At 37.6% G+C, this 21,291-nt stretch overlaps 1 long non-coding RNA gene across 1 annotated transcript in view; it reads right to left on the bottom strand.

Moving 5' to 3' along the window:
* Positions 1-500: 500 nt before the first annotated feature.
* Gm36408 overlaps positions 501-21,291 on the bottom strand; it is a 123,926-nt gene continuing 103,135 nt past the window's right edge. Inside the window, exon 3 of the long non-coding RNA XR_377737.1 lies at positions 501-599. This is a non-coding gene — a long non-coding RNA (predicted gene, 36408). The remainder of the gene's footprint in view (positions 600-21,291) is intronic.

Here is a 21,291-nt window from a genome sequence, read left to right on the forward strand (position 1 = left end):
GTACAGCAGTAAATATTTAAAGATCTATAAAGGATTGGTTACAGATGTTGAAGTATTAGGATAACACAAAATAACCAGACTGTCATAATTAAAATGAAATATAAGGACCAGGAGGGTGTCTCAGTGGGTAAAGGTGATTGCCGCAAATCCCAGCAATCTGAGTTCAGTCCCCAGGACACACTCGGTAGATGGAGAGAACTGACTCCTGAAAGTTACCTTCTTTCTTCCATGTAAATGTCATGGCATATGCACACATGCACACACACAAATAAATAAGTAAATGTGATGAAATGGTACATAAAATTAAACACTAAAATTTTGAATCATCCAAATCCTTTCATGAAAAAAGAAGGAAAATGTCAATATCATTTTAAAGGTAGACTAAGGCAGGGTGGTATAAGATTATATTAAGTAAATGTCTTCATGTTTAAATAGCAAAGATTTGTAGACTTAATGATACCCAAAACAAAATATATGATACTTACAGCAAAAATATTTTCAATAGATGTTACAATATCAAAGTTTTTGAGTAGCTGTGTGAGTCCTGCTTCTTGTCACCCACTCTCTGCACTATGCATTTCCTTGACTGATGTGATTGGCTGTGAAAAAAATAAAGAAGAGCAAATGTTATAGGATATTACAGAGGCACACATCAATACACTTTACTTAGTAAAATGCACCTTTTCTCAGTTGTAGTATTATTTCCAAGTGATCATAGAATATTAACTAAGAGGGTATTACAGATTATTAAACAAATCAGGTCAAATGTCAAACAAATGGGAAACCTAGAAGGTATGCTCCCTGTTTGTCCTGGTGTTAGATTAGAAATGATTTGTTGCATTCATCTATACTCATCTACATATTTGTGTGTGTGCATGTGTGCACATGCCACAGCATTTACATGGAAGAAAGAAGGTAAATTTCAGGAGTCAGTTCTCTCCATCTACCATGTATGTCCTGGGGACTGAACTCAGGCTGCTGGGCTTTGCGGCATGCAATCACCTCTACCCATGAGTATGAGTGTGAGTGTGAGTGTGAGTGTGTGTGTGTGTGTGTGTGTGTGTGTGTGTGTGTGTGTGTGTGTATGCTTGTGACATGGCGCAAATGTGGAGGTCAGACTACACCTTGTGTGAATTAGTTGTCTCCTTCTACTATGTGAGGCTCAAAGATTACACTCAGGTCATTAGGCTTGGACACAGTGCCTTTACCCACTGTGCAATTCTACTTACCTGAAAGATTAGAGATTCAGGTCAATAAATTATCTATTAAATGTTCAAAAACATGGAACATAAGCAACATGAATCTAAATGACTCAGGTAATGAAACCCTACAGATAATTTAGTGTAGTATTAATAAATGAAAGTAGTAAAAAATATATATCTTATCAAAACTGTTACAAAAAAAGACTATGTGAATGGTTGAATATATTGTAAGTTAACTATTTTTAAAGAGTTATTTCAATGCATAGCCCAAAATATGACCAATTCACAAGTTGACCTAACTTTAGGGAAATGTACCAAATTTTGAATATGCTTCCAAGATAGAAGTTCTCATGCCTTCAAGTAATTTTATATGCAGACATTAATATATCTAATCAGACAAAGGCATTGCAAATAAAAAACTGAGCAAAGTAATCCATGAACATGGATGTAAACATTATCAGTGAAGTAGACAGCCAAACAGAGCCTCATGAGAACATAGGCATGTGAACTCAGGCATGAAAAACCTAGCTGATAAACACAAAGCATTGTAACTCATCACCTTAACAGAGTACAGGAGGATAACACAGTCCTCAGACAATTAACAAGAATCCAGGATAAGAGAAGTATAACACATCTCTTTTAAGGGATAGACTCAAAGAAAATTGAAGCAGAAGAATGAATGAGAGGTTGGATACAAAGAAGGGTAAGAAACTGAACCTTAGGGAAGTCCTGCAGGAGGCATTTGATGGTTAGTCTGGCAAAAGTAGATGGCCACAAAACTAAAGATGAAGCAGAAACCTTTATCCCAGAATACAGTGCAGGTGATTGCCAGGAAGTAAGCTTAATGGTAGATAACACAAATCCATTCATAAAATAACATTTATAGTTACAGAATATACTCATTAAAAGTGAGAAGGGTATGGGATTTCTCAAGTGACAAGGATTCATAGCAGCTTCCTACAAAGTTCCACCATTAATGATCAATGTGGGAAAACCATTCAAAATCCAAATTATACACCAAGTAGCACATTCACTAATGCATGAATAGATTAACTCATCCATAATCGCACAGTTTGCTGCATTAATTGACTTTTAAGGTCTCAGTCTTAACCTCTAATAAAACCTCACAGTGCAGAACAAATTTTGTACAAATTTTGGTACAATTTAAATCATATAGTACATGCATTACTTTCATGAAATATTCCATTAAGACATCACCATTATATAAGTTGATATTTATGTATCCACTGCATACCTTTGGTTGGGTGTTCTAAACTAACATGTAGGAATATATTCCTAGCACACCTGCTACAATACAATTTAATAACAAAATGACATCCATTAGTATGTAATTATGGTTATCTTTAAGATGTATAGACTTGCTGACTTACAAATTTTTCATAATGGACACACTGCCACTTTAAAAGTAGGTTTATTTTAAAAGAAATATGGGCAATATCAATAATATCAATCAATATGATTTTGTAAAGTTTTTTTTTACACTTTTAATCCCTCCCCACACACACAATGGTTGAAATGATTTCTGTCTATAGGAAGCAAATTACCTGATTTCACCCTTTCTAGAACCAAGAGATATTTAATTTTTCCCAAGATTTTGCATTGTGATGGGAGAATAAACATCTCATGGTCACCATGATAGCATGACTTAGCTATAGGCAACCATGCTTGTGCCAATCAGCCAGATGCTGTTGGAAGTGCACAGACAAGCAGAGAGGCTCTGAAGTTATATTTGAACATTTAGAGGCAACAGTAGTACTTCCTGCTATGGCCATGTGCCAAACTCACAAGTTGTAAAGCTGAGTCCTATGTGAAATTTTATCGTCAAAGGCTCTGTTCCTACTGTTTATGTGCAGTAGTGATTGGGGGATCAGACTTGAAGGTATTAATTTTAGAGGAATGAGGGATGATCAGGAGAGGGAAGAGAGGAGCAGGATAAGATAATGGGGCTAGGTCAAGCATATGTTGGGCATGCACGACAGTTTTGTACTGAAGCCCATGATTTTGTAGAATAAATACTCACCACAAAATGAAAAAGAAGGGAAAGAAAGGAGGAGTGGACAGACAAGGGGGAAGTAAAGGTAAGGAGGGAAGGAGGAGGAAGAGAGTAAGGAGGAGAGGGAAGGGACGGAAAAGGGGAGGGAGAGAGGGAAAACTAAATCTAGGTACCATTGAATCCAAAAGAGTGTAAAAAATGGCAGACAAAAAATGCTGACTCTGTTAGCACAAGGATTCGTTTTAACTATGGAATTGTAATTTCAAACTAACTCTGTGATCAGCAACCTTCCTGACCACCTTTTTATTCCTTTCAAACTAAAGAATCCATTTATCTCCTGTAAGCCCAAACTTAAAGAAAGGATCTTCAGAAATGAAAACAAGAAATAATTCTCATTTGCTTCCTCTGAAGATGTTATTCTGAAGAGAGGGACAGAGAAAGGCGCACGCGCGCGCGCGCGCGCACACACACACACACACACACACACACACACACACAGAGAGAGAGAGAGAGAGAGAGAGAGAGAGAGAAACACGCACACAGAGACAGAGAGAAAGACAGAGACCTAGAGAGAAACTGAGACAGACACCCCCCACCCACCCACACACACACACACACACACACACACACTGGGTTCTGTGTCATTTTCATTAAACATTTCAACTGGTTAGAATTAACTACAAAAGATGTCACACAGCAGCTCCATAGCAACTCTGACTTGAATAAATATGTTGTATGCCTGACATTTAACACTGACTGCCACTGGTGCTCACACCACCCTCAATTTAAAAAAGACAATGTATGACTGTTTTTTGGAGTGATGGCAAAATCCATCCGAACACCTGCATGGCAGATGTGTGCAGCCCCACATGTGCCGGGCGATTCTGCCTGCAGTACTTACCACAAAGTCCTCTTCTTTTTGGCTCAGTTGAGAAAGAAAGCCACCAAGCTCAATGTCTCAGCATTTTCTTTCTTATTATTCTTTTATCTTGTCAGTCATATGTCTTCAGTTTTCCTTCTAAGACTTTTTATATGACGAGGCTTATTCAGAACCCCCAAGCTATTTCTTTTTTTTCTTGATTACTGAGAACTGGGGATTAATTGTGCAGCTTTAATTTGTTTTTATTTTTAACACATGGACAGGGATAAATGGAGGTGCAAAGTGCCCCACTTTTCTTTTAGGTTACTCAAAGGCAAGAAAACACAGTTTGAAATTATCACTCCAGATCTATTGGAAGCGTGAGACCATGCCTATTTTTAAACATTATTTAATAAAAATAATCAGTTTATTATGTTAATTGGAGGTTTTCTTTCTCATAGTTTGATGCTCCAAACTAGGATCATGCACCAGATGGACGTTAAAACTGAAAGATCAAAGAATGACATCACTGAAGCTCAAGGTCCAGCAGTGCAAGGCCAGGTGGATGCCAGAAGGATGAAGTTAATGAGATATTTTGCTGCTACCAACAAGCAAGAAGACCAGAGTAAAACTAGATCCACGTGAAGAAGACTTCTATCAGCTGGCTGCAATTTTCCTGGATTATCCCAAAAAGCCTGCTTAAATCCACCTCATATTACCACACAAATCCATGTTTGTCTGTGCAGTGAATCAATGTACTAAGTTTTTGTTGAACTCTGAATCACATGGCTAAAATATTTGGGTGAGATTGCAGGTTAAGCCCCTTATACATTATCAAGAACTAATATTTGTTCAATGAAACTCCTTGGGCTTTTTAAAAAATACAAACAACAAATCATATTATATAACATATTATTGATCACCATTTTAGGGACAATGTCTCTGAATATTCCTAACACGTTTTCATGTGGGTGGTGATATTATACTCATTTTGAAGATAAACGGACACCTACATTGAAATGTTAAGTTCCCTAGCTGACTTTGATAAGATATTGTGACCCTGAACCCCAACTATTGGCCTGGAATACCCAGCCATCACACTAGACTACCACTGCTGTATGATTAGGTTACCCCAACTATTTGACTAGAGTGCCACAGCTCTATGGCTAGGGTACCACAGCCATTGACTAGAGTACTCCAAACACCTGAGTAGACTACCAGAGCCAATGGACCTGAGCCATCTAATTTTTCTACCCGAGTCATCTGAGTAGACTACACCAGCCATCTGACTTGAGTACCATAGCCATTTAGTTGGAATATCCATAAGCATGCTGGGGTTACTAGTTCAGCTAACTCTGCATTTGATTTGCCTTATTTAAAGCTAGCAAATGGTGCTTCTTGGTGACTGGTGCATATAAATTTAACTGAAGAAACATTGCTCATTTTCCACTTCTTTAGCCATCCATGTTCTTCATCCCCACCCATACTCTAGGGTAACATCAGCTATACTTGGCTAGAGTCAGTGCCGACCCTCCTGATATCAGAAAGACACATGGACACCATATTATTTAAAAGGGCATAGATCCTAATTCACTCTTTACAAGAACATAGAATAGTGACTTTTGGCAAGCAAATTGTGCAGTATTTATAAAAAGAATAAAAGTTATAATTTCCTAATAATTTTCCTTCAATAGCTGAGTTACTCCTATGCTACCTCATTGTTTTTAATTGATTCCATATTTTGTCAACTAATGGTATTTAAAATATGTTTATTCAGGAAGTTACAAGTGAATTACACATTATTATTTCATGACAACAGTGAGCTGGTATGTCACAAGTGCCCTTTGACCCTCAGAAATGGAAAGAAGCATGATACAAAATCTTCCATAAACCTAATGAATGATTAGCTGAACACATAGAACTAAGAAAGAAAATGTTTTCATTTTAGGTTTTGCATTTTCACCCCACACAGACACACAGCAGATGGTCATTGACTGGAGTTCCAACCTATTCTTAGTCCTCAAGAATAATCGGTCCATAGATCTGCAAGTGGCTGCCAAGATTCTATGAGCACAGGGTTCCATGACACAACTCTAAGTTTCCTTAGTTCAGACAAAAGTCTAGGAATCTGTATCGCCAACAAGCTCCCAGGTGGTAATGTTTCTGTTTTGTGGGTCACACCTGAAGAACAACTTGTTTAGACTACTTTGGAAATGTTTCTGGTGTTCCCTGGGGAACCTCCTTGCCTTGAGCCTTTCCTCACAACCCATTGTTTGTTTGGTACCTTTCGGTTAATTTCTTAACCTCCATAAACTCATTCCTCAAACCTCACTGACTAGTCTGTCTTTGTGTTTAATTTAGGAGAGGGATTACTATTTATTTAGTCTAGCCTTTTATACTTCCAGCAGAACAGTGGGTGAGGATGGAAGAACGTTTACAGTAGTCTAACTTCAGAGTAAACTGGCTACATGTAGACTCTACACAAGCAAACTGTCTAATCATATCATCCAAACTGCTGCCCAGGACTTTAAGGCTCCTGTGTTATTCTACTCTGTGATAGATGGTTCTCCCTAAAATTAGTATGGGCTTTCACTTGAGAGCAGTGTTTGTGTCTGACAGTCCAAAGACCCACTGAGAGGAATGTTTGATTTAAAAAGAGCAAATCTTCTCCAATTCAATCTTTTAAAGAAGTGTACATTTGTATGTGTATGTGCCCTTGTGTGTGTGTGCATGCTTATTTATGCATGTTTGTGTGTGAGCACACATGTGTGTGCAGGGTTGTGTGTGTACATGTGAAGGAAGAACTCAACTACAGATGTCCTTCCTCAGGAGACATCCACCTTAAGCTTTGAGACAGAATCACTTCCTGCAGCCTAGGATTCACCACTTGGCTAGGCTGGCTGTCTAGGAAGCCTGAGATTTGCCTTTGTTTCCCTCATCAGTGTCCACATTGTAAGTATATGCCACCACCCCGGCTTCTCCCAAGTTATGATCTAATAGAAATACTGAGGAGCACCTGCTTGGAGTACAGCTGTGGTTTGCTTGGGTGAGGAGGTCTTATGATCTGTCATGTCCCAATTTCACCACACTCACTCTTTGATGATAAAGTACACACAGACCTTCCCTCCAGCTCCGGAAGCCCTTTGGTTGCAAGCTTGTGGTATGCTGAGTCTTCTTTTACATTTGTATCATTTGGGTATGCCATTGCCTCTTCATTAGGACATTTGTTAGATCCCTTGACCCAACTGGCTTACAGTTCTGTTTTAATTCAATCTCATGTAATATGTTCACAGGAAAGTGATTCCCATTCCTAAGCACTAGATCAGGTCCCACTACCACTCACCTCTGTTCTTTATACTCTTACTTCACACAGCACAATTTGAAATTATATGCTTAAATATAATTTATTTGATTCTTCTATCAGCTTGATATGTCCTTATAAGGGGTTTTCTTGTCTGGTTTTACATATTATTGAACCCATAAGCATAGACTTTAGAATTTTCAAAACAACTTTTAATAAGAGTTTTCAAATGTTGCAACTCCCTCCTTCTAGCCCATCATTCAAATGTAGGGGAGAAAAGATGATAAGTGGACAAGGGGATGTGGACCTGTTTAGAAGTAGTTCTTTGGGGTGATATCAGGATATCAATAGTCCAGTTCAGTATTGTCAGGATACCAAAGACAAATCAACAGATGAAGGGACAAATGATCCAGCAGAAACAGCCAGGCATCTGCTTAACTGCCAAGAGTTAGCAAGAGTGACCAGGGTCAGCTAGAATGCCAGGACTTCTCTGACATGCCTCTTTCAATGAAGTGAAGGTCAGTGAAGATGTGAGATCAATGAAACGTTGCAAGGTTGGCTATGTAAGGGCCCTATCACTGTCCATTGAGTCCTATTTATACTTGCTCCAAGCATCACATGCCTTCCCATGGGCCTTGCCTCAGCAAAACACCAGATGAGTGTGTTTCGGCAAGATACTACATGACTCTGTATCACATGATGCAACCAGCTCGGCACAAAGTGTTTGTCTAAAGAAAAATTAGCACTCAACAGAAATTTTACCAAAGGCTCTTTTGGAGGCATATAACACCTCTTGAGATAAAGAGCATTTAAACAGAAATATTTTTACTGTATCCTTTTATGGGTTTGTAAAGTCTTATAATGTTAGTACAAGTTTGAAATATGGGACAACTGCTTTCACTTATGACTCTGTTTTCCTTTTGGAGATTTTATTTATTTTTATTTCACATGTATGGATGTTTAGCCCGCATGTATGTATGTGCAGTACATGCAGGAAATGTCTGCAGATGCCAGAGGAAGATGTCAGATCATCTGGAACTGGAGTTATCCATGGTTGTGAGCTGCCATAAGGTTGCTAGAATCCTAACCATTGTCTTCTAGAAAATCAACTTGTGTTGTTGACTGCTGAACCATCTCTCTAGCTGTCTGTATTCTCAAGAAAATGTGACATTAAGTCATAATGGAAAGTGAGAAGGCTTCAAATATTCTCATATTTGCTTCCTCTGGGGGACCTAGGACTAGAGTATCCACTATTGATATATATGCCATTCCCCGCCCCACACCCAGTTCCTCATAACTTCTTTTCCTTCTGAGTTATCATGTTCCAGCTATGACTTAAATTTGTTTCCTTGCTTTAGTTCTAATATTGGACTACATCACACTAAGAGTTCTACTAAAATTTTCCCATTTTCTCTGTTTTGAGCCTAGTCCTGTTGCTTCTCATTCACTTGAGTTTGCATTAAAAATTTACATTTTTGTTTTATATTAAAGAAACCTGCGTCCACCTTTTAACTCTCTCAAGAACCTTTATCTTCCTATGATGCACACAACTTTTCAATGTCGAGGAGATAACTCTAGCCTATATTCAATATCAACACCGGACAGAGTGGATGCAAACAAGCACATGAAAGTGTTCAAATTGCAAGGTAAAGCAGCTTCAACTCATGGCCTCTGGAAACTCCTGTAAGACCTTAAGGATGCATTTATTGAGTTTATATTGTTCAAATTCATTTAGATTAAAATAATTCCTCTTTGTCTCTGTAATGAGTCGTGGAAACTTCCAGATTAGTGGCTTTATTTTCTGCAGTGACGAGAGAATAACTCATTTACTAGAATGTATCAGGATTTTTGTACTGGATCTATGAATATATCTCAGTGAAAAGTTCCAAGATTCATAATCAAAATCTATATCCCATAAACAAGATAGTTAATGACTTTTGGAGTATAAAGAACCAAGTAACTAACCAATTAAAAGATCCAAAGCTTCTGTTTTATGAAGTTTGATGACATATAGAGCTGGAAACTTGAAAACACCCATAACTTTATTCAGACATCAATAAAGTTAATAGGCCACTCCTTTGCACTTAACATCTTTGTCAATCATACTTGGACATCACAGAAACCACCAGTCACTCTCATTTTCACACATAGGATTTTATGATTTGTCACTGATCTTTCAGCTTGCATCCTGATTTCTAATTCTTGACCATGATGACATTTCTAATGAAGAACCAAAAACTGTCTTTTAAAATCATGGCATGGGCTTCACATGAGCCAGAATCACTCCCATGGCTCATATTGATTAATTAATTAGCTAATTAATTAATTGACTGATTTATGGTTAATACAAAAAATTTAGAAAAATTTAAGAGTTGACAAGTACAGGGCAGGCATGATTCTTTTCTTTTCCCTTCTAATCCACCCTTCTGGACAGACCGAAAATAGGTCTCAATATAAAAAATACATTATTAGCTGGAAACATCTCTCTTGAGTTAGGTAAGATTTCTTAATAAGGAATGTCTCAGAAAAATCTGTTTCTCAATTTCAAAAGATGGTACTTGGAGAATGCATAGTTTCATAATGGATATTTTGAGTGATGAACAATGTTTAATAGAACCCACTGGTATTGTCATTAGTTTACTTCATTAAAAAATCTATAGGTAAAGTAAAAAATATTTTCAACTATTTGGAATTTGTTATAATAACATTATAAATTTAAATCGCTTACCTTTCTCTAAAGAAATATCTTCAAAGTTCTACTTTGCACTTCATTGAATAATAATTCTTCACAAGAGTAGTTTAATACTAATTATCACCATTACAGCATGAAGACTGAGCATGGCATTTACATCTGAATTGTTATTGAATATTGAGTATGACTTGTCTCTAGATCTTTATTCTTCCTCTCCCCTCCCCTCTCATTTTTTCACAAGGCACACACATTCCTTCTGATCATGAGCTTCCATGTTTTGCTCGTGGCTTATGTCAATTACATGTATACATTTGAGTACACACTGCAGATCTAAGACTTTGATCATAGTCCTTCCTTAATCTATCTTTCTTATTCCCTGCTCTACCTTTCATTCTTTTACAGTAATGGAATTCTGAAGCAAGTAGAAGTGTTTTGAATCCTGACTTTAGATTATCAATGCCTTTTTCCTCTAGATTTGTTGATTTACCCTCTAACACATACGTTGGCTTGTCCATTGAGGGGATAATATTAAGAAGTGATTTAAAGTGGTGTGTCTAAAATTTCTCATACATTTGCTATACTGTTCTGGTAAACTTGAAGTAACCTGTCCTTTCCTGCATACCTAATAACTTACTGTTAGTAAAATTATTTAAATTATATTTTCAGAAAGTGACTCTTGGACCATTAAATTGGAGAAGCTTTTCTGCCTAGGAGATTTAGACATTTCTCAGGTCACTTTCTGCTCAGAATTCTGAGCTTTTCTATTTCAAAAGGTATTTGGAGTATGCAGTACCTGAATTTTTTCTAGGCAAATGTTAGCAAACATAAATGTATGGAAGTGACATGGTTCCTGGCCCTAATGAACTATACATTTTGTGATCAAAACTAATGTTTTACATATTCCCAATAGTTACTTGTGTTGCTTTCTGAAAATTTAACCCTAACTCTTGGCAGAAGATGTCTTAATAGTTTCTCTCACTCCTGCTATTTTCTTTATTTTACCCCTAATTTTTGGAATTATCAATTTCCTTTTTATTTTGAAGGCATTTTCTTTTAGTGATACCTGTAGGTTTTATTGATTCTAAAGACTTTTTGAAAAACTCTCATATGTTTTAAATTTACCAATCAACCTATATTCTGCTTCAAAGGTAATCAAGACATCTACAAAGCTGGATTTCAGTCTTAGGCTTCATGGTTTCTGCTGCCCAGAGAAAGAATATGTACTCATCCATTTTCAACTAGGAATCTCATTTAACAAAGAAGTATATTCGTTAATGGCTCAGTCATCTCAAACAAGCACCTTGCAAATGATGTTTTGTCCATCTTAGAGTTGTCTATTGTAAAAACATGTAGGGATGATCATCAATTGGGAAGACAGAACGAAAGTGGTCATCCCTTGAAAGACTTGGTTGTTCTTCATGTTGAACCCAGGTAGCTCTTTGGAGTCTACATTGTGAGTGCTAAGGGAAAATCTGATTGCTATAGATTTGTTCTCCACAAGTTCACCTGCTTGAAAGAACTATAACTATTCACAACATGTGTGACTGCTACCAGTTATATTTTAATAATAACATCATTTAAACAGTAACTAAATAAAATTCTTTGGTTCCTGCTAAAGTCTCTGTGGAACTTTGTAGTGTCACCTATGGGAATAAAGAAAATGATATACAGGTGTTATTTCTACTTCCAGGTGTTTCAGGATGAATGATGTTAAAACCTTGGGATACCTCATTATCTTTTCAACATCATGAAAGATTAACTATTTTTTTCACAAAGTCCAAGGATGCCAAGATGCCTATGAAGAGATTCCAGAGACTTGGTAGACTTGGACAGGGAACCGTTACCTATTCATTTGTCACTAATACTTGGTTAAATTCTAACATTTTCTCAATGAAGAATATGAATATGATCCACCACTGTATACTGGTATAACCATTTAGATAGATAGATAGATAGATAGATAGATAGATAGATAGATAGATTCACCTATAACTTGTTCCTGATAGAAATCATAAACACTTTAATAACCAAATAATGCTACTGCTCATATTTACAATAATTTTGTTTGGTTCTGTTGTGAGCTCACACAGCCATTAAATGTGTTGCTAGACCTTGACATTTATTACTATAAATTATGTTTTTAAAACAGTTTGATTTGTATTTCAGAATGGTTTGTTTACTTTGTGAATCTATGGATTCGTTTTCATAGAGGCCATATTTGTTGTAACAAACTAGATTGAGTCACAAGTTTCATCAAAGAACTAAAGAATTTGGACACAAAAGAACAGAGGAGCACTTTTGGTAAATACACTTTAATACTAATTTCTAAAAGTCAGTAACTATAATTATAAAAATATTTACCATGGATTCACTATGCAGAAACTGTATTTCACTAAAAAAATAAAACCTTATTTGCAAATCTTAACAAATAAACCAAAAAAAAAAATCAAATTTTAAAAGACAACTAAGTAGACAATGAAAACTTTATGCCTGTATCCTACCACAAAGAAGTCCAAAGTTTTTGATGGACACAATGTGGATAATATAATGAAATTTCAACATTTTCAAGTTGCTTCATGAACGCACTCAGAATTTGTCTAGTTTTTCATTTCATTTCCGTTTCTTGTTTTAAGTACAAAAGATCAATCTAGGACTACAGGAATGGTGTAATGAGTCATTTATTAGATAATGACTCATATCTGTATTTTTCAACTATTAAATGGACATCAAAACACATATGTCAACACACAGGATTTAAGATCCTTACTTCAGTCCATTTCTACTCTTAATAATGGCTAGGACTAGCTTTTCAGTAACTCATTATTCTTTCTCAGAAAGAACAGTAATCAATCTTCAAAGTCTTGGGGCTAGAAGCTCACATCACCAGGTTTTGCTATCAAGGGAAGTGGGTGCTTTCTAGGAATTTCAGCTTTGTAACAGTCATGGTTGTCACCATAAATATGATTAATTGGCTTTTTGTCACCAACAAAACTTTTAACTCCGAGACAGTGGCAATGATGAATAATGCAAGGACTTCCTCAATCTGGAGAACTCCAGTTTGGAAGAATGGAAGTCGCATGATGAAAGGAGGATCTAGTAGCATGTGAGCAAGCTGCAGTTGTACCAATATTGTTTTTCACAATAATGACTCCTAATGTGTCAGCCACATTTCTCTACTTACAGTAAGATCATATTTCCTTGAAGTCACAGTGGATTATTTTTCTGTCATCTTAGTTTTAATCAGGTGGTGCTTTATAATTAAAATAAAAATTTGTACATTTTAGCACACATATTTTGGGGTTTTTTTGCCACCCCCAGGCCTGTTGTCATACATTTATTTTGAAGAAAAATATGTTTTGCTTCTATCTAGCTCAGTACTTCTCAACCTTCACAATGTTGTGTTGTGGTGATCCCCAACCATAAGATTATTTTCATTGCTGCTTCATATTGCTACTGTTATGAAGCATAATATAAGGGTCAATATTTTCCAATGGTTTTAGGTGACTCCTCTGAAAGGGTCATTTGACCCCCAAAGGGGTGGTGACCCACAGGTTGAGAACCACTGATATAGCTATTTCCAGAATATTAAATATAGTTTGTTATTTTAAGATTCACATGTCTGAGAGATCAAGGCATGCCTTTTATCACTTACAGATGTAAAGATGAATTTTACTAAAAGTGAAGGGTGACTCTTGACTTGCCAAGGGACTCTAAGTCATAATTCATAGTTTGGAAAACAATACTTAACTTATGTTCCTAAATTTTTGCCTGCATTAAATAATTCTTAAATCAGATAATGCTTATTTGATATGAAAATTTAAATATAAAAACATAAAGTTTTTATGCACTTAATATAATAACTTTCATATAAGGTTCTCTTTTCTTTTTTATTAGATATTTTCTTTATTTACATTTCAAATGTTATCCCCTTCCCTAGTTTCCCCTCTGAAAATTCCCTATCGCCGCCCCCTGCTCACCAACCCACCCACTCCTGCTTCCTGGAGCTGGCATTCCCCTATACTGGGGCATAGAAAGGTTCCTGTCTTCTAATCTAGATATCATGATATAAAAAATTAGTCAGCCACCTTCCAGGTTTAAATCTGTAAATACTTTTCTTTGCATGATTTGTTAAATATCCTATAATAGCTTTCAGTAATAGGCACTCAAATTAAAGGCTAAAACTCATTCACTACTAAAACCTCAGAAATCTGAACATTCACCCTATTTTCCTCTCTTCTATCCATAAGCACTTCTGTTAATTAAATATGTGTGAGAAGGTGGCAGGGCAGGAAGTTCAAGGTCTCACGGGAGTAGAGAAATCTGCTTCCCCCTTAAGTGAAACACACACCCACACTCCTCCCCTGCCACCCATACTGATCTCTTACAAACTTTTAGCTTGAAATAAACATTGATTAAAACTATAAGTTATAGTTTGGCAGTGAGCTCACTGAAAATGGAATGAAGAAAACTGAAAGTTAGATTATTATTTTGAAGCAATTTGTGGGTTTTTTCTGAAATTATAAAAGTTACAACAGTCTTTAGTGCAGTCAGTGAATTACTTTGCAGATAAAACTATGAGTTGTCTATTTGGACATGAAACATGCACTTCTTAACTGTTCCATATCTGAATATATAAAACCCAGATCAACATGAGACTAATAAATTGTTACAGACAAAGCTATGCTCATAGTGAAATACTGCAATACAGAAAAAGACCAAGACTAAGGGAAAGCACCTCCTTTCCAATCATCTTGTGAATTTCAATGCCAAACGTATATGCAGGAGGACCTCTTGCCTGAAGACAAGATGCTACAATATCCAACAGAAGTCTGAGAGTGCAAGTACTACAGACATTCCCATATATCATGTTTTCCCTAGTCTACATAGCCACAACAGGAATAAGCTTATATATTAGGCACAGAATGGGGTTTACACTGACAATAATAAAACTGTAACCATTCAAAATCATCACTCTTTCAAAATATCTTATTGTGTACTTTCATCTTTTTTTACTCAAAGCACATATAGACTTTCTGTGCCATATTCAAACTGTGAGACTATGAGACTATTCTTCCTGTGCTTTGGGACCAACAACAGTTACACAGTGCTAACATTGAACAAAGGTGCCACAATAATGTGACACTGGCTTGGTAAGTATAACAAGAATGGGGTGACTATTGTCCTGCCATGTCTATAGCATGGGCTATACCAGAGAAGAGGATTATTCACATCTGACATGGAATGCCACAGGAAAGCATGAGGAGACCATGCAGGCTAAAATGTATGAAATACTGACTCTAGAAATTTCCATGTAGTTTTTTAGACTCTGCTTTATTACAGGTAACTCAAATCATGAAGCAAGTGGACTGTATTGTATTGCACCCATGTCGAGTTAGAACTTAGCGGTTTAGAACACTAAATATGTGAAAGTAATTTAATGTATTAACTAAGAACAAAAAGGACATGTTTTCTAAAGCAAATAACTATTCTTTAGTCTTAATCCATTTCTGTAAGAAACATATTACTGTGGTTTTTAGTAAGGTGAGTGGAAAACACTATTCACTGTTACCTAATCGCTCAGGTGTAATTATATCAGATGTCAAGAATCATGTCTACATGTCTACATACATATGTAAGCTTAGGACATAATCAAGGATTTACTATGAATAAGCTTCCCTATAACATTTGAGGTGCATGTTTATAAATAGTAAGTCTACTTTTATGCAAAACTCTCTAGATGAGGAAGAAAAAAAAGACACAGTTATTTGAAAAAGTACTCGAGGATATATGAACCTTTCTTGAGGAGATTTGAACAAACCTCCATGAACTATCATAGGACACCAATGAGAGAGAGAGAGGGGAGAGAGAGAGAGAGAGAGAGAGAGAGAGAGGAGACAGAAGGAGGAAAGGAGGAGGAAGAAGAAAAAGAAGAGGAAAAAGGGAAAGAGAAAAAGAAAGGAAAGGAAAGGAAAAAATGAAATGAAAGGAAAGGAAAGGAAAGGAAATGAAAGAGACAATACAAAGCAAGGCAAGGCAAGGCAAGGCAAGGCAAGGCAAGGCAAGGCAAGGCAAGGCAAGGCAAGGCAAGGCAAGACAAGACAAGACAAGACAAGACAAGACAAGACAAGACAAGACAAGACAAGACTGCTCATGTAGCCATGGGTTTGTTAGGATTACTTACCACAGTATGGGTGGGGATTACTTACTGGAACATGGGTGACTCAAAAGCAGCTGTATCACTGAAAAGCCCACCCTGCCATGTGATGCCTCATATGAACAGCTGTGGGGAGCTGCCCTCACATTCGCCGTTACAAGACGGCGCTGACATCCTGTGTTCTAAGTGGTAAACAAATAATCTGTGCATGTTCCAAGGGTAGTTCTCCACTCCATGTGCTCTGCCTTCCCCGTGACAACAACTTGGCCAATGGGCTGCAGCCAATCAGGGAGCGACACGTCCTAGGCGGAGGATAATTCTCCTTAAAAGGGACGGGGTTTCGCCATTCCCTCTCTTGCTCCTAAAGATGTAAGCAATAAAGCTTTTGCTGCAGAAGATTCCGGTTTGTTGCGTCTTTCCTGGCCGGTTGCGAATGAGCCTAAGAGTTGGTGCCGAAACCCGGGAACTCTTATGCGTGTTCGGAACCGGCCAGGAAGGACGCAACAAGCCAGAATCTTCTGCAGCAAAGCTTTATTGCTTACTCAGGAGCAAGAGAGGAAGAGCGCTGCAGAGAGAGGCAGAGAGGAAGAGAGAAACGCAGAGAGAGGGGCAGAGAGAGAGAGAGAGGCAGAGAGCAGAGGAAGAGAGCAGAGGAAAAGACGAAGAGAAAGAGACGAAGATATGAAGAGAAGACGAAGAGGGGGAGTGCCAGAACCCCGTCCCTTTTAAGGAGAATTATCCTCAGCCTAGGACGTGTTACTCCCTGATTGGCTGCAGCCCATCGGCCCAGTTGTCATCACAAGAAAGGCAGAGCACATGGCAGGAAAACTGCCCCTGCACATGTGCAGATTATTTACTACTTAGAACACAGCTGTCAGCGCCATCTTGTAATGGCAAATGTGAGTGCGGCTCCCCACAAACAGCATCTCTGGAGCTACCTACACAAGCTGCCTGTCACCTGAGCAAACCAAATATGATCTGGCCAGCGGTTCTTACTGCTTTCATAACCTTGAAAATGAGCTTGTGAATTCTGTAATTTCTAGGAAGCTTCTGAGCCTGTGAGTTAATCCCAGAGTCTTATGAGCTTTCCTGCTTATTCCAAGACAGGATGTTGTAATTCTTCTATACAACAATGATTTTTTTTAAGTTTCAAACTGTGCTTAAAAGTCTGTAACTAAGCCTCTTGATGTTCACAGGAAAGCAATGGGGCTTTGAACCACTTTCCTTCAGGTTTCATAAGAGCTCTACTAAAGGCTGTAAGGATCAAAAGTATTATGTATTATGCATTATGCTATAAAGAAGCCAAAAGCATTAACAGCATGGAAAAATGCTAGGAAAACATGGGTTCTGTAGAAGAACAACAGATCCACTTTGGAGAAGATGCAAATATGTAAAAGTAAGTAATCTAACAGCATTATGAAATAGAATCTGTAGATTCAAGAATGCTTTGAATGCTAGGAGCAGAGGTTTACACTCTGTTTTGTGCAGTATCTACAAGACAGTTTCTGAACAGGAGAGTATATGGATGTTGATACTGGCTGGACTGGAGAGTTCTTTAAAGACAAGAAGTAGGTGAGAACAATGTGAAAGTGAAGTTAATCAGCTACAGATCAGGTAGAGAACAGGCCCTCAAGCTGGAAGACAGCTGACTCTAAGGCAGCTGAGGCTCTTCTCGCAGAGACATTCTTCCCTTTCCTCCATTGGTCTTTTCATATCCCTGTGCTTTTGGCAGGGAATTGTATTTGTCATCTCTTTCCAGGAACACTAAAAGAGCAGGACCTTCAGTCTTCATTGTCATGTATAGAAAAGGTGACTTGTTGGTTAGGTTTAGGGTGAGAAGTGAACTTGAATGTAAGGGAAAGTAGGGGGTGAATATGATTAAAATACACTGTACAAGATTCTCGAAGAATCTGTTAGTCAGGGTTTGTATTCCTGCACAAAACATCATGACCAAGAAGCAAGTTGGGGAGGAAAGGATTTATTCAGTTTTTACTTCCACATTGCTGTTCATCACTAAAAGAAGTCATGACTGGAACTCAAGTCATGCAGGTCCGGAAGCAGGAGCTGAGGCAGAGGCCATTGGAGGGATGTTACTTACTGACTTGCTTCCTCTGCAGTTGTGACAGCATGCATGGGAACTATGCAAATCCAAGCCACACCAAATGCCAACATGGAGAGGAGGGACAAGCACACATCTCTGCCTCAGCAGAGAAGCTGGGCTATTTTTTTCTAAAAGTGTAGCCCCTTCCGGATAAGTAGACCATGCACTATTGGAAGGCCATACAACTAAGAATATTTTTGGATAACGTGAATTGAACTTGATGGAAAGTAAAACTGAAAGGATGGATAGTTAGGAAGAGAAGAAGAGGGGTTTTGGGGGAGGGAGGGTAAATAGGACCAAAACACAGTATACAAAATCCTCAAAGTGGCAGTAGGATGTCCTTGTTCTCTACTAGTGAGCAAGTCCTAGCCAGGAAAGATCTTGTGACCCTCAGGGCATCTGGGTAAAATATAGGACTCAGATTAAATTCTTTTGACGGATCATCAGAGTCTGAACTTCCAGTTTTGGCCTTGCGAGTTGCAGATTATAAGAGAGGAAGTCTTCAAGCCCACTAGTGTCTAACATGCTAATACAATAATTCCTCTTTAAGTACCTAATTCAGTGTGTGTGTGTGTGTGTGTGTGTGTGTGTGTGTGTGTGTGTGTGTGTGTGTTTGCTTGCTTCTGAGTTGATATTTGGGGCATAGTCATCTAGAATTTTTTTGTTTCTATCTATTTTCTTTGAGTGATAATTTTGTATAAACAGTATTTACTGTTCTTTGCTTTGTGAATTCTCATTTTCTAAATTAGCATCCAGATTATACTAGCCAGTGGCAAAAGTCTCACTGTGGTCTACTTGACCTCTGCCTCAGATTTTTGTCACTAACGTCTAGTGGGATAGTGATCTTGCTTTGTTTGCTTTAGAGACAGAGTCACTTGACACCCCCAAGCTGTCCTGGCACTCATTGACTCTCCCAGGATGGCTTCAGACTCATGCCTCAGTCTTTTGAGCTCTGATATATTTTTAAATGGGTGGTGCATTTTCAAATGAAAGGAAGACATGGTGTTCCATGTCTATCATGTGGTTTCCATTGACTCTTCAGGGTTTATACCCTCCATGTTTGGATACTTCCCTTCATCACACTCTGAGAGATGGATCACCCCTTTCTGATCTTTCTCTTCCCAGTCCTACTGCTGAATCGTACTGCTTCCTCCCTCTGAACAGTGCTGCCACAGCCCTGATTTATAACATTCCACTATTGTTTTTACTGCTCTGCTTTGGGTGCACTGTCTCTATATGTGAGTCTATCTATTTGTCGGATGCTGTCTATTTCTTTCTTTTTTTCATGAGACCATTACTGATTTTTCACCCTGGTGAGGGTACATTATAGAGGAAACATAATTGGTTTAGTTGTTTGTCTACTACTTCCATATAACATGAAGGTTTCTCATGGATTCCAGGTATATTTTTTCCTGAGCATGGGTCACAACACAGAGATGAACTTCCATATACTTTCTGATTTCTATGGTTGTAAGATAAAAATCTTAAAATTGTGAGTATAAATGATTTTGATGAGTCTTCCTTATATAAACAAGTGCAATGTTCTGAATATATGCTTTTAAATATATTCACATATATGCCTTGTTTTATAAAGATAACATTGTAATTTCTTATTGCATGTATTTATTTGTTTTTGTTTGTTTACTTGTATCTGTGTGCATGCTGCAGCACACATGTGAAGGTCAGAAGACAAGTAGCAGGAATGCATTTTCTCCTCCTACCCTGTAGCTTCCAGAAATGGAATTCAGGTCACCCCAGGCATCTCACCTATCCCTGCTCTAATATTTTTCTAGTGGCCCTTTATTACAGATACCTCATCTGGTACCCATATTTAATTGTACCCCTCTGAAAATCATTAACATTGTCCTTGCCTGATGCTTTACCAGGCTGTCATGTTTTCTATTGTTGTGGAAGCTGGTAGAAGACTAAAGAATCCTGAAGAAAAACATCAGTTATCAAAACTTGGCTGTCTCCATGATAGGACAGCTTCTCATTGTTTTTTGTTACTCTAGGGCTTCCCAGCTCTCCTGCTGCTGTGCCTGCAGGTACCTTCTTCTACCTGAATAAAGCAGCATTGCTAAATATGAACATGTGAAGAATTCTAATGATTTTTCAAAGTAGCAATAAAATCAGAGGAATTTTAGATCAGAACTCACATACTTTTTTTTTCCTGGTGAGTATATTTATTTATTCTGTTTCTTAGACAGATAAAACTTTTGTTTTGTTTTGTTTTTTGAAACAGGGCTTCTCTGTGTAGCCCTGGCTGTCCTGGAACTCACTCTATAGACCAGGCTGGCCTCGAACTCAGAAATCCGCCTGCTTCTGCCTCCCAAGTGCTGGGATTAAAGGTGTGTGCCACCACGCCTGGCTCAAATAAAACTTTTTGCAAAATTACAGATCTCTAAGAATGATACCATATGTGAAAGAATACATTTTACACTTCTAAACATCAGCAATCTATTACTTTTAATTTTGCTTTTAAAATATCCAATTTTTAAAGCTCAACACTCTAACGTCAGTTCTATGATGTAGTAGAGGCTGGCTTATTATTGAACTGGTCAGTTTTTATAAATTGAGAATTATTGATATATTCCTCAGATAAGGTGCTTTCAAACATATTTAGCTTCAGCACTGTTCAAAAAATATGTTTGAAAAACATTCTACAAAAATAGCAGTACACAGTAGTTTATCAGGCAATGACATTAATAAGTGCTGCACATCACAATTACCGTGATCCTTTGAAGTTTGTGTATTCAAATGTCAAGTAAATTCTTCCCATGTTTCTGGCAGTTGAATTGTGTGGGTAACACGTTGGGATTTTCTTGGATTCAGACATTTGTGGTGTTCTAGGGTGAAGGCTGTGCAGATGAGGGCTGCACGAGAAGTTTGGCTTTTGAACAGAGGGACATGACTAGTGTGCTTGGAAGGCTCTTTCCTGCTATTTATATAACATAACTGTGACTATAAA

The sequence above is a fragment of the Mus musculus genome, chromosome 6 (genome assembly GCF_000001635.26).
Source record: "Mus musculus strain C57BL/6J chromosome 6, GRCm38.p6 C57BL/6J".
NCBI lineage: Eukaryota > Metazoa > Chordata > Mammalia > Rodentia > Muridae > Mus > Mus musculus.